Below are 17,750 nucleotides of genomic sequence, written 5' to 3'. Positions count from 1 at the left end.
TTCCCAATTGTTTCATGATAAATCTTACAGCGTATTGTTGATTTGGCAGCATTTGTGGTATGAGATTTTGGAAAGCCTGTATCCTTTGTGTATTTGGATGGGCTAAGGCTTTTTGCGTATTGAGAATAGCACCTAGGTAAGGTTGCACCTGTGCTGGCTGAAGATGGGATTTGGACCCTTGTGTATGTAGGGTCTCTATTGTGTATTTAGTGTGTTGTTGACATTGTATAAAATTACTTGATTTTATTGACCAATCGTCTAGATATGGAAAGACATGTATGTGTTGCCTTCTTAGGTGGGCCGCTACTACCGCTAGCCATTTTGTGAATACCCTTGGAACTTTGAATTGATAAGGTTTTCCTGCTATCACAACCCTTAGGTATTGTCTGTGAGCTGGATGGATGGGTATGTGGAAATATGCATCTTTGAGCTCTAATGCAGTCATGTAATCTTATTTTTGTGGTAGTGGGATGACGTCCTGCAGAGTTACCATGTGTTCTGACAGGATATATAGATTTAGGGATCTGAGGTCTAGGATGGGCCTGAGAGTGCCATCCTTTTTGGGAATGAGGAAGCATAGTGAGTATACTCCTGTTCTTTGTTAAGAATGTGGAACCAATTATATTGCCTGTTTTAGTAGTAGCGATTCTACTTCTTGTTGTTATAGAACATTGTGTTCTAGGGACAGCTTGTAATAACATGGAGGAATGTTTGAAGGGGTACAAATCAATTCTAGGCAATAGCCATTGCAGATAATTGACCATACCCATTGGTCTGTGGTGATATTTTGCCATTGGGAGTGGAATTGCTGCAGTCTGACCCCCCCCCACAGGAGATGTGTGGGGTTGAGGGATAAGCCAGTCACAGGGACCTCCTAAGTCCAGGAAGACAGTTGCCTGTCAGGTCCTGCAGTCTCAAAGTTCTTGGTGCACTTTTCTCGTTTAATGCGTCCAGTCAAGAAGTAGTTCTTGGTGCACCTTTCTCGTTTAATGCGTCCATTCAAGAAGTGGTCCTGATGCTGGGGATACAGGATGCAGGAGAGATGCTAAAGAGATGTGCTGAGTGTTCCTGGGGCCATCTTGATATCCACGACCACCAGGGATCGTCTCTGTCCTCAGTTCTCGATATCTAATGATGCAGCAGTGGGGAGGAGGCAGTGGAGGCACAGTCACCACTGGTCAACTGGTCTCCCAGTTACAGTCTCAGTGGGTTCTTACAGATAAGCAAATCTTTTCTTTCTGGGGATCAAGATGCACTTTGGCTACCGGTCCCACGGTCATGGGGACACCTAAGGAAGGTCAAGACTCAGTCTCCCAATACTGCGTCTGTGTCCAGCAGTAATGAGGCTTTCCTGGGCAGTTGGGCTCTTGAGGGGTGCTGGTTTCCTTACCTTTTGGTGGTCCTGAAGCTGAACAGGAAGTCAGGCAACTAGCTCTTGGAGTCCCTTCTTCGGTCCTGGCACAAATGTAGCTCTTTTCCAAGACTGAGCACAGTCCTCTTTGTAGGTCCCTCGGGTACAGAAGGTGCAGTCCAGCCTTTGATGCACCTCTCTTTGCTGGGTTGGGGGACACCAGGCAGTCCTTCTTCTGTCCTTTCCAATCCAGTAGTGATTTGAGGACTATGTGCCCGGGGTTCCACTTCTATGCCACCTTCACATTTGTGGGGGGAGGTGGGGGGTCTCACTAGCCAATGGGACACTAGTTCCCACGCGGCAACCCTTCCCACCTTACATCAGTTCCTGGGGGTCTGACCTCTAAACAATCTCAGGGTACCCTTTTTAACCTCAAACCAAAGTGGTGAACGCCTTTCATCCCTGTGAGGAGCTTTGGACACACCCCCTACAGTATACCTTGTATGATGAGCCACTGTTCCAGAGAAAACGGTTCTGCAACATGTTTTCCCCCTCTGGAGGAGATGCCAGCCTGTATACCTACACAGCCTGGTAAGGGTTGACTCAGATTTGTTTCACTGAGGCGGTCGCCTCTTTGAAGATGGCCATCTGTGCCACCAACCAGTAGCCATTCTACTGTAAAAGGTCACAACTCCACCCACCAATTGTATTTCTTTGTTCCTGTTCCTGGGAGTGCTCCTAGGGTGACAATCTGCTGCAGACAAACAAGAAGGGCTACCAAAGGATTAGACGACAAATTAATGACTTTCTACAGTCACTTTCCAATTAAAAGCCACCTTAAATCAAATCTGAGCAATGAATCAGGTTTAATGTAACATTTTATTTGATACCTTGTAATATCTTTTGTGGCCCCAAATGAACGGTAGCACTTATTGCGGGGGCTAGTGTAACCTTAATACAGTGAAACAAACAATTTTGAGTTTACAATGTCAGGACAGGTAAATTTTTAATGCAACATGTCATTCCTCTTCATATCAGACTTCTAGGCTACTAAGTTTGCCTCAGGTGGGAATTACAGACAGTAAAACGGAAGGTCTGTGGCGTGGCAAGGGAGTTCTCTAGTCATGTCATGACTGGCAGTTTGAAAGCTGCACAGCTAGGTTGGAATGGCAGACCTCTTTTTTCCCTTTATCACAGCAGTGGTGGCACAACGTGCTGCAGTCCAATGTTGAAATTTAACCTACTAGACCTGGCTACACTTAAGTAACTTAATTACGCCAATTGTGGATTAGCTAACCCTATATACACTTTTTCGGGAATCAGAACAAATGCTCTGGGGCCTGGATTGCAGGACACACTGCACTACAGAATCATAAAACAAGCAGCATCAGCCCAAATTTATTTTGGGGGTGATCATACAAAAAAATAACATTCCTAAAGGAGGACAGAGTAGAGTGAGGAAGAGTGAGAGGAATAACAGAAAAAAGGGTGAGTCAACCTGAAACAACAAAAAAGTATAACAGGTGGTGGGGTGAACTGAGCAGCAGAGTCATGTAATCTAATGGTGGAGGATTTCAAAATAAAGTTAAATAATGTGAATGTGCCACGGTTAAGGGAACTTCCATGCCACAAGAATTCATGTCAAATCTGAAGTACTCTTTGAGAAATCCAAGTGAGCCTCTTATGATTTATTCCATTCGGATAAACTTAATAAGTATGTTATGACTATAAACTGAACTTGGTTAACCACTTTTCACGTTAAACTAAAGTGTTTAATTTGAATGTTGGTCCTGAAGGTGGTGGTCATATTTCTGATAGAACCACTGAAAAGTGTGATGACCCTCCACTGAGTTTAGGTGCACTGATAACACGTCAACAGTAAACAATGTACACTGTTCAGAGGATCGAGCTGGTTTCTTCAAGAGCTGTAACTTATTAGCGAGATGAATGCATGTATGAGTGTGATGTCGTATGGAGTTCAAGTTGCTATTATGTTTAAATAACGAAATTGGAAAGGGCTATATGACTGCAGGTATAAATCAGTAAATATTTACATTCTAGATGAAATTCAAGGGGCTAGTGTGAAGTTTATAAATATAATTTTGGCATTTTGCCATAGATTGAATCAAATGGTCGTCTTTGGGAAGCAGTAAAGGTAGAGGGAGTTCTTGTTTTGTTTTTGCAACTGATTTTCCCCCTTACACAGCCTAAATGTCATCTTTTGGGGGGGTTTATAATTTTGTGATTGTAAGACAAATAGGTCCGTCCGCACGCTCTATTAATAAGCATTGCCAAAGCCAATAATTCTTGCCTATGTGAGATTTATTGATTTTGCTATTTTTTTTAAATAATGGCTGAAAGTAATGTAAAAAAGCTGTATGACACAGCCAGCCTTGCCCATGTTATACCTCTTTTTTGATTTTCAGTTATGCTGCACTGAAGCCAATGCTCCTGTATAATATGGCTAAATAAACATTGACAAAGTCAATAGATCTTGCATAGGCGAGACCTACTGGCTTTGACAAAGTATGGTATGGAATGCATATGGTTAGGAGTATTTATATAGTGGTTACAATGGCTGAAGTGCTAATGTTACAGAATGGTGAATGCCCTTGCCAAGGTGTTGCTGTGTCCAGATTCAGAAGAGATTTAGTACCATTCAAAAACGGTGCAAATGTGCCATATAAGTGCCCTGAATATGACTGAAGTTGTAGGTAGACTAAAAAGTCCAATAGATTATAGCTGTTATGACAGTGATGCTTTAGGCTATGTGTTATTTTGTGTGAAATGGTTACAAAAGAATCAAAAAAGCAATCCTAACTGCTGCCCAGTAGTAAAATATAGCAATAATTGGTGTCCGCTGGGATTCCTAGACCTTTTGGCACCTGTGCCACTGCACCTGTTGCACTGTTCAAATTGTGGACCCTAGTGCCGGCAAAGTGACTGTGCTTGTGACTGACTGTTTAATGGCAATTTATAGCACTAATCCATGCCACTGTACCTGCTGCAACATCCAAACCATGACCCCTAATGCCTGCAAGGTAACTGAGCTTGTGACTGCTTGTTTAGTAGTAAAATCTGGCAATAATTGGTGCTCAAAGGTTTCCTAGGGCTTTTGGCCCCTGTGCCACTGCACCAGCTGCACCATTCAAATTGTGGCCCCTACTGCCTGCAAGGTAACCGCGCTTGTGAATGCTTGTTTAGTAGTAAAATATAGCAATATCCGGTGGCTTTCCTAGAGCTTTTGGACCCTGTGTCACTGTACGTGCTCCACCATTCAGATTGTGGCCCCTAGTGCCTGCAAGGTAACTGCGCTTGTGACTGCTTGTTTAATGGCAACATGTAGCGACAGTCGGTGCTTATGGGATTCCTAGAGCTTTTGACCTCTGTGTCACTGCGCCTAATGCATCATCCGCTTGTTCAATGGTATCATATAGCAATAATCGGCACTCAGTGGGTTTCACAGAACTTTGGCCCCTGTGCAACTGCATCTGCTGCACCATCCAAATCAAGGCCCTAGTGCCAGCAAGGTAATTGCGCTTGGGACAGCTTGTTCAGTGGCAACATATAGCAATAATCGGTGCTCTGTGGGTTTCCTAAAGCCTTTGGTCCCTCTCTCACTGCATCTGCTGCACCATCCAAATCATGGCCCTAGTGCCTGCAGGGTAACTGCGCTTGTGACCACTTGTTCAGTGGCAACACATAGGGATCAGTGCTCAGTGGGTTTCCTAGAGCTTTTGGCTGGTTTCACTGCATCATACAAATCATGGTCCTAGTGCCTTCAAGGTAACCACACTTGGGACTGCTTGCCAGTGGCAACACATAGCAATAATCGGTGCTCGGTTGATTTCCTTTAGCATTTGGCCTCTGTGCCACTGCACCTTCTGCACCATCCAAATTGTGGCCCCTAGTGCCTGGAAGGTAACTGCACTTGGGACTGCTGGTTTAGTAGTATAATATATATAACAATAACCAGTAGGTTTCCTACACTTTTGGCCCCTGAATCACTGCACCTGCTGCACCATTCAAATTGTGGCCGCTAGTGCCTGTAGGATAATAAAGCTTCTGACTGCTTGTTTAGTATTAAAATATAGCATTAATTGGTGCTTTGTGGATTTCCTAGTGCTTTTGGCTCCTGTACCATTGCACCTGCTGCACCATTCATATCATTAGCCCTAGTGCCTGTGAGGTAACTACGTATGTGACTGCTTGTTTAGTGGCAACATAAAGCAATAGTCGGTGCTTAGTGGGTTTCCTAGAGGTTTTGGCCCCTGTGCCATTGCACCTGTTGCACCATCCAAATCATGGGCCAGGGCCTACAAGGTACCTACTCTTGGGACTGCTTGTTCAGTCGCAACATAGCAGCAATCAGTGCCCTGTGGGTTTCCTAGAGCTTTAAGCCCCTTTGCCACTGCACCTGCTGCATCATTCAAATCATGGCGCTACAGCTTGCAGGTAGCTGTTCTTGGGACCACTGGCCTAGTGGCAACACGTAACAACAATCAATGCTCTGTGAGTTTCCAAGAGCTTTCGGCCCCTGTGCCACTGCACTTCCTTCACCATCCAAATCATGGCCCTAGGGCCTGCAATGTCATAAATAAAGGATATGCTTTACACATCAAAGTGAAAATCCAAGCAGAGTTAAAATGTGTTACAATGTGGCTGGCTCTTTTCTGTGAAAAGATCTTAGCCTGTGCTTCACAGTGAATGGGCCATAAACAGTGTAAATTGTCCAAGATCACCATATGTTAGGCTGACACTGAGACTGAAATGCGGTTTTGTACTTTGTTCCTAAAATGGCAGTATCACAAATGTAATGGATGCAAAAAAACATATATTTTGTCAAAAACGTGCAAATGTTTTGTGCAGACGAAGAACAAGATACCTTTTGAGATAGCTATGACTAAAATAACAGTAAAAAAAAGGCACAGGCAGGCTCCATGGAGAAAGGCTGCATTCCGCTTTCCTATAAAGGCTGTCACTTTAAAGTCAGAAGAAAGCAAAACAAGATAACCAGGCTCCCACGAAAACACATCTCGACATTTTACCTAGGTCTTTAAATGCCACGGCAAACATGAGATAATAACAAGATTTAAAGTTCTGTTGACAGAAAAGGAGATTGTGGAAGTATTCAGTGAACATGGCTTTCTCATTGGGCAGGACAAACTGAACCTGGACAGCCTAAAGCAAATAAAGCCAGCAAATGGGAAGCACAAAAGAGTGAGTTACAAACCACAGAGCCAATGGCAAGCGACAGGCAGAAGAATGCATCCACAGGTCAACTTTCTGAAAGTACACAAGATGTCTTTTGCATAGCACACAGCTGCGCTGTACGGTGGGCTGCAACCTTAAGATAGCTCTTCATTTACAGGTGAGTTTGGGGGTTGTGTGGGGTGCATCGCTTCGGCTGCACGACACATCTTTGATGCGGATCCTCACAACTCTCTGCAAACCAGGGGCTGAGCAGCATCAGTGCTACGATGGTGAAGCGTTGCCCCGGGTGCTGCCGTGGCGAAGGCTGGAGTTAAGGTGAGCGGCATGGTGGAGTGACAAGAAACGACAACGACCGGCGGTTTGAGGGCCGCGACAAGACCTCAAGGGCTCGAGTAGCAGGAGTGATCAGGCCCGACCGGCGAGAGGGATGGGACTGGCCAGCTGACGCTCTATGATCTTAAGGGGAGGAACCACTTTGGCCAAGGATGAGATGGCCTGTAGGAGACCAGAGTCCACCTGTGTACAGGCCACGAGTTTCTGAACAGGAATGCACCTCAAGGAGCTGAAGGGACTGCTGGACTCAGGGTGTGCCTGAAGGGATGGGGAATACCTCCGCCTGAGTCCGTCTGGCTCCCACGGCCACATAAACAGTGAGAAGTCCTGAGTGCTGCTGAAAAGACAGGGTCGCAGTGTGATGCAGTCGAAGGAGGCACTGCGCTGGCAAGCAGCGTGGAGCCATAACTGAGACTCCCCAATAGCGCAGACATAGAAACGCTGACCTGAGGTGGAGTGGGGGAACCAAGTGATGAGGCCTCGGGCCCTGGGCTTTGATGGGTAGATATGGGGTGACCTGTGCAGGAACCAAGCCAAACTTGCCTGGAGGTAACGGATATGTTGATTTGAAAAAGGGCAATAAAGGCACAGTGCAGCCCTACCCTGACAAGTGGGAAGCCCTACCCCTACTACGTGGGATACAAAAACTGACTGATACATTGTGATATGAGGCATGTTGACCAGGTAGACAGGTCGCCCTGGGACCACAGTGAACCACTGGGGAACGGTCCGGGGGATTATAAACATGGGATGCAATGTGCCAAGTCCGCAGTAATACCACTGTAGCCTACCACTTTTGCCCACAAACAACTGTCTACCTGGTCTGTTGCAGGACCGGACGAGCCCGGGTCTGGTTGGAGCAGCGATAGCCTTGGGTACCGGACTACCCTAGTCTGGGGGTTGACAGTAGAACTGCACTTGGGACGGGAGAACGAAGGAGAACACACAAGGTCATTGCTGTGGGGTCGGGATACAGCAATGGAACCCTTGCCACGAGGTCCCTTTTAGCTGCCATAGGTCGAGACAAATCAGCCCAACACCAACAGGCCAACAAGATAGTCAACTAAACCCAATTGACATCAGGAGCCGGGAAACTGCAAGACAGACCTGGAGACAGACCACAGGGAGATGACCAGAACCCATTGAATTGAGGGCCGTCGCTGGCGGACGCCATGGACGCGATCACACATACCCAGGGCGACTGGCCATTAAAACGGACGCAGTGGCAATAGACGTTATTCTTCTTTGGGTAGAGATACGAAAGATGGCTGATTCGGTTACAGTCGTGAAGACAATGTTACAATACTACAACAGGAGGTGACAACATTGAAAAGTAAGATGCAGAAGGCAGGTCATGGGTGAACAATCAGCCTTTCATAGGATTCTCAGAACGAGTGAAGGGGCAATCAATGGAAACATTCTTGGAGGAATGGCTACGCGCAGGTATCCCCCGCAGGACCGATCAGCATTTTTCATAGTGGAAATAGCACATAGAGCCCTGGTCCACGGGAGACTATTGACCGATTATTTATCTTTAGTGACAGAGATGTTATCCTGACACATGTCCACCTGAATGGTCAGTTGCAATTTGAAGGACGTCCGGTCCTGGTCTTCCCGGACTACACTCAGAAGGTGCCAAACTGACTAAAAACTTTCATAGATGTCAAGAGGTGTCTAAGGGCATTGGAGATCCAATATAGTTTGGTGTTCCGAGCAAAATTGAGAGTGATTCGTGATGACAAAGTATGATTCTTTATAGATGCCCAGGAGGCAAATGAGTGGGTAGACTTAGTGGCCAGGGAGATGCTGCCTGCTAAGTAATCTGGGACAAGTGAGACCACGAACAAGCAAAGACTGACAGATAGACGAGGCGATTGAGAACTGACCGTTGGCGATGCTCCCCTGACCTGGTTGTGCTTATCACTGTGAGGTTGGATGAAGCCCTTGCGCATACACCGGTGGTATCCACCTCTGGTGACCCATACACAGACAAAGTAATCCAGGAGCGGGCAGAGTTAGTACTGATGATGGAACACACTGACCAACAGGTTCTATCCACTGAAATTAAGAGATCACACTTTTTATAAACACTGTTGCTGAAACCTGGTAATGGTACATTGTGAAACAGAAGGGGTGACGATGGGACCTATGACCCTAAGACAGGAAAGAACATATAGTAGAATGATATACCGGTGTCCCCTCAGCCTGACAAAGGGGGAGGGGTGCTGCTAGTTTTTCTTTTTTCTTATATATAGAATATGGGTTGCAGTTGCTAACACGATGCAGACATGGGAGGCTGGCAACATATGTAGGTTATAGGGGAACAGGTGGAAGGAGACTACTGGAGTGCAAAGCCTCATGGTCTCTTTGCTGTGCTGATCACTAACAGTGAGTTAAAGGTTGCAATAAGGACACTGCATTCACGTTCATGCTGTAATTGCATGGGGGGGGTTGGTATTCCTTTTGTCTTTATGATTTTATGGATCATGGGCCAGGACACGCTAGTTCTGGCTCTGCGGCGTTTGGGACGGGATAGGATAGCTTCACTGCCCAAGGGGAAGGGCGTGGGGGTGATTGTTCTTGGTCCACAGTTTCATGGTTTCAAAGGGAATTCAGCTGCTCAGGCTGGGGGAGGACACTGTACCTGTTACAGAGAGACTGGGTGTAGGAAGTTGGCTCTGTATGTGCTATTTCAAAGTAAGGAATAGCATGCACAGAGTCCAAGGGTTCCCCTTAGAGGTAAAATAGTGGTAAAAAGAGATAATACTAATGCTCTATTTTGTGGTAGTGTGGTCGAGCAGTAGGCTTATCCAAGGAGTAGTGTTAAGCATTTGTTGTACATACACATAGACAATAAATGAGGTACACACACTCAGAGACAAATCCAGCCAATAGGTTTTGTTATAGAAAAATATATTTTCTTAGTTTATTTTAAGAACCACAGGTTCAAATTTTACATGTAATATCTCATTTGAAAGGTATTGCAGGTAAGTACTCTAGGAACTTTGAATCATTACTTTAGCATGTATACTTTTTGCATAAAACACAATAAGCTGTTTTAAAAGTGGACACTTAGTGCAATTTTCACAGTTCCTGGGGGAGGTAAGTTATTGTTAGTTTTCACAGGTAAGTAAGTCACTTACAGTTTTCAGTTTTTGGTCCAAGGTAGCCCACCGTTGGGGGTTCAGAGCAACCCCAAAGTTATCACACCAGCAGCTCAGGGCCGGTCAGGTGCAAAGGTCAAAGAGGTGCCCAAAACACATAGGCTTCAATGGAGAGAAGGGGTGCCCCGGTTCCAGTCTGCCAGCAGGTAAGTACCCGCGTCTTCGGAGGGCAGACCAGGGGGGTTTTGTAGGGCACCGGGGGGGACACAAGTCAGCACAAAAAGTACACCCTCAGCAGCGCGGGGGCGGCCGGGTGCAGTGTGCAAACACGCGTCGGGTTTCCTTCAGTTTTCAATGGGAGACCAAGGGGTCTCTTCAGCGGTGCAGGCAGGCAAGGGGGGGGCTCCTCGGGGTAGCCACCACCTTAGCAAGGGAGAGGGCCTCCTGGGGGTCACTCCTGCACAGGAGTTCCGTTTCTTTAGGCGCTGGGGGCTGCGGGTGCAGGGTCTTTTCCAGCCGTCGGGAAATGGAGTCTGGGCAGTCGCGGTCAGGGGGAGCATGGGGATTCCCTCTGCAGGCGTCGCTGTGGGGGCTCAGAGGGGACAACTTTGGTTACTCACAGTCGTAGAGTCGCCGGAGGGTCCTCCCTGAGTTGGTTGTTCTCCACCAGTCGAGTCGGGGTCGCCGGGTGCAGTGTTGCAAGTCTCACGCTTCTTGCGGGGAGTTGCAGGGGTCTTTAAATCTGCTCCTTGTAACAAAGTTGCAGTTCTTTTGGAGCAGTGCCGCTGTCCTCTGGAGTTTCTTGTCTTTTTCGAAGCAGGGCAGTCCTCAGAGGATTCAGAGGTCGCTGGTCCCTTGGAAAGCGTCGCTGGAGCAGGTTTCTTTGGAAGGCAGGAGACAGGCCGGTAAGTCTGGGGCCAAGGCAGTTGGTGTCTTCTGTTCTTCCTCTGCAGGGGTTTTTCAGCTCAGCAGTCCTTCTTCTTGTTAGTTGCAGGAATCTGTTTTTCTAGGTTCAGGGGAGCCCTTAAATACTAAATTTAAGGGCGTGTTTAGGTCTGGGGGGTTAGTAGCCAATGGCTACTAGCCCTGAGGGTGGGTACACCCTCTTTGTGCCTCCTCCCAAGGGGAGGGGGTCACATCCCTAATCCTATTGGGGGAATCCTCCATCTGCAAGATGGAGGATTTCTAAAAGTTAGAGTCACTTCAGCTCAGGACACCTTAGGGGCTGTCCTGACTGGCCAGTGACTCCTCCTTGTTGTTTTCTTTGTTTCCTCCAGCCTTGCCGCCAAAAGTGGGGGCCGTGGCCGGAGGGGGCGGGCAACTCCACTAAGCTGGAGTGCCCTGCTGTGCTGTGACAAAGGGGTGAGCCTTTGAGGCTCACCGCCAGGTGTTACAGCTCCTGCCTGGGGGAGGTGTTAGCATCTCCACCCAGTGCAGGCTTTGTTACTGGCCTCAGAGTGACAAAGGCACTCTCCCCATGGGGCCAGCAACATGTCTCTAGTGTGGCAGGCTGCTGGAACCAGTCAGCCTACACAGATAGTCGGTTAAGTTTCAGGGGGCACCTCTAAGGTGCCCTCTGTGGTGTATTTTACAATAAAATGTACACTGGCATCAGTGTGCATTTATTGTGCTGAGAAGTTTGATACCAAACTTCCCAGTTTTCAGTGTAGCCATTATGGTGCTGTGGAGTTCGTGTAAAACAGACTCCCAGACCATATACTCTTATGGCTACCCTGCACTTACAATGTCTAAGGTATTGCTTAGACACTGTAGGGGCTCATGCACTGGTACCCTCACCTATGGTATAGTGCACCCTGCCTTAGGGCTGTAAGGCCTACTAGAGGGGTGACTTATCTATACCTGCATAGGCAGTGAGAGGCTGGCATGGCACCCTGAGGGGAGTGCCATGTCGACTTACTCGTTTTGTTCTCACCAGCACACACAAGCTGGCAAGCAGTGTGTCTGTGCTGAGTAAGGGGTCTCCAGGGTGGCATAAGACATGCTGCAGCCCTTAGAGACCTTCCCTGGCATCAGGGCCCTTGGTACCAGAGGTACCAGTTACAAGGGACTTATCTGGATGCCAGGGTGTGCCAATTGTGGAATCAAAAGTACAGGTTAGGGAAAGAACACTGGTGTTGGGGCCTGGTTAGCAGGCCTCAGCACACTTTCAATTCAAAACATAGCATCAGCAAAGGCAAAAAGTCAGGGGGTAACCATGCCAAGGAGGCATTTCCTTACACTGGGTGTGCGGGTGGCGATGGGAGAAAAGGCAAATTGGGAGTAGAGGAAGGAATCAAGACACATTAGTTTAAGCCTGGATAACGCATTTAAAATTATGTCCTGGAATGTGAGAGAGCTAACCCGCCCTGAGAAATGTATCGTGTACATGCTTATCTGAAGAGATACCATATATCGATAGCTCTCCTACAAGACAGGCATGGTTGGGGGAACTGTGTCCCGAGTCTCTAGAGGTGCTGGAGTGGTAAAATATATGCAACATCCTAATCTGGGTTCGCAGGGGGCGCATTAATATGGATAGCCTCAGGTGTCCTGTTTCAATATGGAGCACACGTCCTAGTTAAGGAGGAAAGGTGTGTGATTTTGTTTGGGAATTTGGACGGGAAGGAGGTATGCCTAATACATGTCTACGCTCCAAACGTGGATGATGGGAGTTTGTATGGTGATATGATCTGGGGCGATGATTGTAGCTGCAAAATGTTCATGTCACAACTACGTTACTTATATGTGAATCATGGGGGTGGGGGGTTGGGAGTTGAGCGATTATGGAACTGCCTTGTTGGCGGATATGGAGTTGGTCCAACTGGGAAAAGAGCAGAGTGATGTGTGGGGAGTACCAGTAACTAGGGACGAAATAGTTACCAATATCCGGTATCCGTTGCTTAAAAACCTCAAACACACTGGGGTGATGGTTTGCCAGCAGAATTTTATCCAAAGTATGTGGGGGTCTTGGCCGACTGACTAGTAGAGTTGTATTTGGAAGCACGGAAGAAAGAATGTATGCCCACATTGATGTGAAAGGCACTGTTGGTGTTGGTACCCAAACCGGGCAGGGACCCACAGGACGTCTCGTCCTATAGGCCAGTGTCGCTCCTCAATGTCGATGTAAAAATTCGATGTATAATCTGTGTCGGCTGGCTCATGTTTCGCGCCAAGCGAAGGACCCATGGTCTCTCGCCCTGCTCGATATTGAACAGACACGAATCAAGGAAATTACTTATGGCTTGCAATGGGGAAGATGGGGTTGGGAACACATTATACAGATTGTGTCAAGTTGCTGTATACGGACCCAATGGCCAGAGTAAGAACGGGCACAGTAGTATCATATACCGTAGGCTAACCAGAGGGACACAACAGGGCTGCCCTCTGTCGGCACTATTATGCGCCATAGCTTTGGAGCCTATAGTGGTCCTGTTATGCCGGGTATTGACACCTTGGGGGACACAGGAAGGGGAGACTACCCATGTGGTCTCCCTATAAGCAGATGATTCACCAATTTATACATGTAACCCTTAATACTCGATTCCTAGATTAATGAATGCTCTACAGATCTTTGGGGAAGGATCGGGACTGAAGGTGAACCCACAAAGTCCTATCTGGTTCCCCTGGGCTCCCTAGCAACAGCATTCATAACAACTCTGCCAGGGGTGGGGCTCATTTGGGTCTCAGAAGGACTTCAAAATACTCGGATGGGATGCAAAATATGTTCTATGAAATCTCCTGACGTTTTTTTCAGCGACTGGATTGGTGGATACTAGATGTACTCTGGGCCACTAAGAGGAAGAGGGCGAGCCTGGACATGCTTTAACAGACATGGGAATGGAGTGGGATTGAACTCCCTAACTTGGAACTTTACCATATGGCTGCACAACTGCAACACACAGTTCACTGAGTTGATACCAACGATAACTGGGAGAAACATCTCCTAAGCGGCACCTTTGGAGACAGACCATTGCCTGTGCTGCTCCTGGGAGCCATTTAGTTACAACCAGACACGTCCTACGTGGTGCAGCACATTTGTAGTGTGGGAGCGGGTGGTCACTTGTGTAATGAGACAAGCACTGTATACGAGAGTTATGCCGTTGTGGGACACCACACAATTCGCCAAGATTGACAAAGACATGTCCATCAAAAAGTGAAAAGACTGCGGGTGTGACTTACTGGGAGACCTATATCTGGGTGGCAAATTTATATCCCTAGACCAGGGGTCTCCAACCTTTTCTGTAAAATAAATTACGTATGTTCAATGAAAATCAAACTGAGCATCTAATATCAAGGTTGTAAAACTGACCACATTAGACAAGGTTACATTAGTGGCCACCCTATGCAGGGTTACTAGCATTAATACGGTAAGTGCCTCAGGCAGAGTTCTCAACAGAAATGTTTTGGCTTTACCAGTATTTTTCACTCAAATATTAGCTTAAAATTTATTTTGAAAATGCAATAATTTTTCACAAAATTTCAAATCATGGGTTCTGAAAAAGTACCCATTTTAGTCTTGAATACAAATGTTTCAATTTTGGTATACCCAAATTAATTCAGTCAAGGAAAAGCTTCAAGTTTGTTATGCTGGACTGCACAGAGGCAAGCTAATTTTCAGGGACATGGTGAGCTATCAGTAGCTCACAAGCTACTCGTTTGAGAAGCCTGTCCTAGACAATGCAATTGACTCCTTTGGGATGACCACAGGACAACATTTACAATACATTAAAATATCGGCTACGGTGAAATTACTGTGGCCGGGTTTCCCAGAGGAACTGCCAGTTTTGCACACCTCATCGAGGTGTGCAAAACTCTTGAGGCACCAACTAGTTCAGACATTTATAGGGCACCATCGGGAGGATCTCCCTTGACTAATACCGAAGGCACAATCAAAATGGGAAGATACCCTAAAGGTCAACCTGACGACACAAGACAGGCGGAAAATCCATGATGGGGCAAAAAGGCAAGCTCTAATGCACGTTTTAAACTTGTACAATACAATTTCACACACCGAGTATATCTTGTCCTAACGATCTTGCATCATATTTATGCCAGTAAGTCGGGTGCTTGCACTCGATGTGGAAATTCAGATGCAGGGATTATGTATATGGTCTATGACTGTCCCTCCCTCACTGGGTACTGGGGGGGCTTGGATAAATAGAGCTACTAGCTGGCTGATTATGCCTACGCCTCAGACTCTCCGGTTTTGACTGACTCCTACACCCAAGGGAATGAAACTTAGTTAGAAATGTGTTCTGTTGGGGCACATACTGGGAAAACACTGCATCGCCATTAGGTGGTTGAGTGGGGGGGCCTCCCAGTTATGATGAGTGGCTCTGAGATGTGATGGAATGGGTAGTGGCGGAAGAGGTGAGAATGAAACACGGAAGAAATGATGATAAACTAACTGATGACTCCGCAATATGGACACATGTTGGGAGAGCTGGGGAACGTGCTTGGTGAAGATGAGATGGAGGGATGACTGAATGACATGTGTGGCTGGGTTCCTGTCATCACCCATGGACTACGACGGCTAGGTAATAGGAACACCTGTATGACTGGGCCGCCTTTGACTGTGGAATCCACGCCATCACAATGGCAAATATGGTCAACAAGATCTCTACCTTGGGAAATGGTTCTGGCCTGGGCAGTGCACATGGGATGGTCTCCATTTATAAGACTAGGTATAGTGCCATAGGAGCAGCGAAGGGGGGTGGGGAGCTGTATGGGGGGGGGAGTTACAATGTCATTATCACCACACCGTCGTAACTTGCTGTGAAGTTTAGCGAAATGCTATACAGTGGAATCATGAACCAGTGATTGCATATGAAAACTGTTAATAAAAAATTCTGAGAAAAAAAGACTCTGCAAACCAGGATTTAAGATATGCGGTTTAGCAGTCCCTGACTGGGTCCTTGTCGCCAGCTTGTGCTCCATCTCGGTCGGCCTGAACTTGTGACTTAGGGCCAGATATATTAAAAATTGTTGCACTCGCAAACGGTGCAAATCGCAAAATTCGGCCGTTTGCGAGTGCAAATAAGTGGTCTGCGATGCATGAAAGGCATTCGCAGACCACAAATAAAAAAATCACAAAAAATGTGATTTCTTGCGTTGCGACCTGGTTTTGCGAGTCGCAATTTGCGATTCGCAAAATCCACATTGCAAGGAGATGCTGCAAAAAAAAAAAAAAATCGCAAATTGCGATTTTTCGCAGAATGGCATTTTGCACATGCAAAATACCATGAAAAGAAACCAGGTGGTAACCTGGTGCAAAATTTTAAAATGCATTTAAAATGCATTTTTAAATTGAACATGTAAAGCACACATGCCCTTTTGGCATGTGTGCACCTTACATGTCCCCCAAAACATTTTTGGGGTGCAGCAGAGGGGGCCTTAGGCCCCCAGCACCCTGGGCTTTTGCATTTCCAAAATTGCGATTTCTGGTTCAGAAATCGCAATTTTGGAAATGCAAAAAATACGCAGGCCCATAGCTGCGAATGGGGCCGGTATCGCAATTTGCGATTCGGTAATAGCATTTGCAATTTCTAAGAAATCGATATTACCGAATCGCAAATGTGATACATGGCACTTTGAAAGTCGGAAATAGCGATTTCTTAAAAATCGCTATTTCCGACTTGCAAAGGGCCGTGATGATACATCTGGCCCTTTGTCCTGGTCCGGTGCAACCAGATATCCACAGTTTGTGCTTTTGGGGCTATCTTTACTAAAACCTTTAAACTTACATATCTCCAGGTCTACTGACTGGATTGTCGTTTTGTTTCTGTTTTATTTATTCAAAATAATTCTATTTTTCTAACTTGGTGTGGGATTATTTTTGTGTGTTGTTTTTCACCTTATTACTGTTTGAAGTGTTGCACAAATACTTTACACATTGCCGCTAAGATAAGTCAGACTGCTCTGTGCCAAGCTACCAGAAGGCTGAGCACAGGTTCATTTAGGGTTGGCTTGTGCCTCAACCCTGACAAAGACTGTTGTTGTCACTTGACTAGGACTCACACCCTAGTCAACCAGCAACTAAATTTCTTATATACACACATTCACACTTTCCACAAAATGGTTAGACAGCAAAACACACCAGTGGTTAGTCAAGAAGCCTTGTGCTTGGTAATACAAGCAGATGATGTCCATACTGAGGTGCAGCCAAACAATGTTTAGGGTGTTTTCAGTGTTTATAGTCAATGGAATCCTTTACAGATGCAAGAGAATGTATTCCGATAGAACGCTGAGCAGTGTCACGGGCTGTTATCCTGTGTCTGTGGGAACAGCCACGGGACTTAACCCTCTCATCAGTACTGTTTGTTGAGCCCTTCTCCTGCCTGGGCTCCTATATTTGGCAACTGATGATTAACAGACCTGCTATGGCTGTACACTTGGCTCTGGATCTTGAACACCTTTCTAAGTTCCTGGAATCAGACTCCAGTTCTGTACATTTTTGTGAAGGGTTTCCAAGCAAGGCAAACAGAGGCCCACTCAACAACAGTGCTTCAAGGATGGGATATTCCTTCATGTCATTAGCCCAGTCTTGAAATGGTTCTGTCTTGCAATGTGACCTGAGAAGTATGAATGCTCAGACTCTAGGACAGGTCTGGCATGCTCGAGACACCTTCAATTCAGCCCAGTACTGGTCCCAAGAGCAGACATGGCACAGCACATAAATGACACTGTGTGCCTGTGCACCTTCGTTGCTTGGATAATTCTAAATTAATAACAGAGCATGTGTAAAAACA

At 46.5% G+C, this 17,750-nt stretch overlaps 1 protein-coding gene across 4 annotated transcripts in view; it reads right to left on the bottom strand.

The window, feature by feature from the left end:
- LOC138304348 (zinc finger protein 84-like) overlaps window positions 1-17,750 on the bottom strand; it is a 156,508-nt gene that overhangs the window by 73,321 nt on the left and 65,437 nt on the right. The gene's annotated exons all lie outside the window — the stretch shown is intronic.

Source organism: Pleurodeles waltl, chromosome 7 (assembly GCF_031143425.1).
Source record: "Pleurodeles waltl isolate 20211129_DDA chromosome 7, aPleWal1.hap1.20221129, whole genome shotgun sequence".
NCBI classification, from domain to species: Eukaryota; Metazoa; Chordata; class Amphibia; order Caudata; family Salamandridae; genus Pleurodeles; species Pleurodeles waltl.
This window is presented reverse-complemented; position numbering and strand designations above follow the sequence as displayed.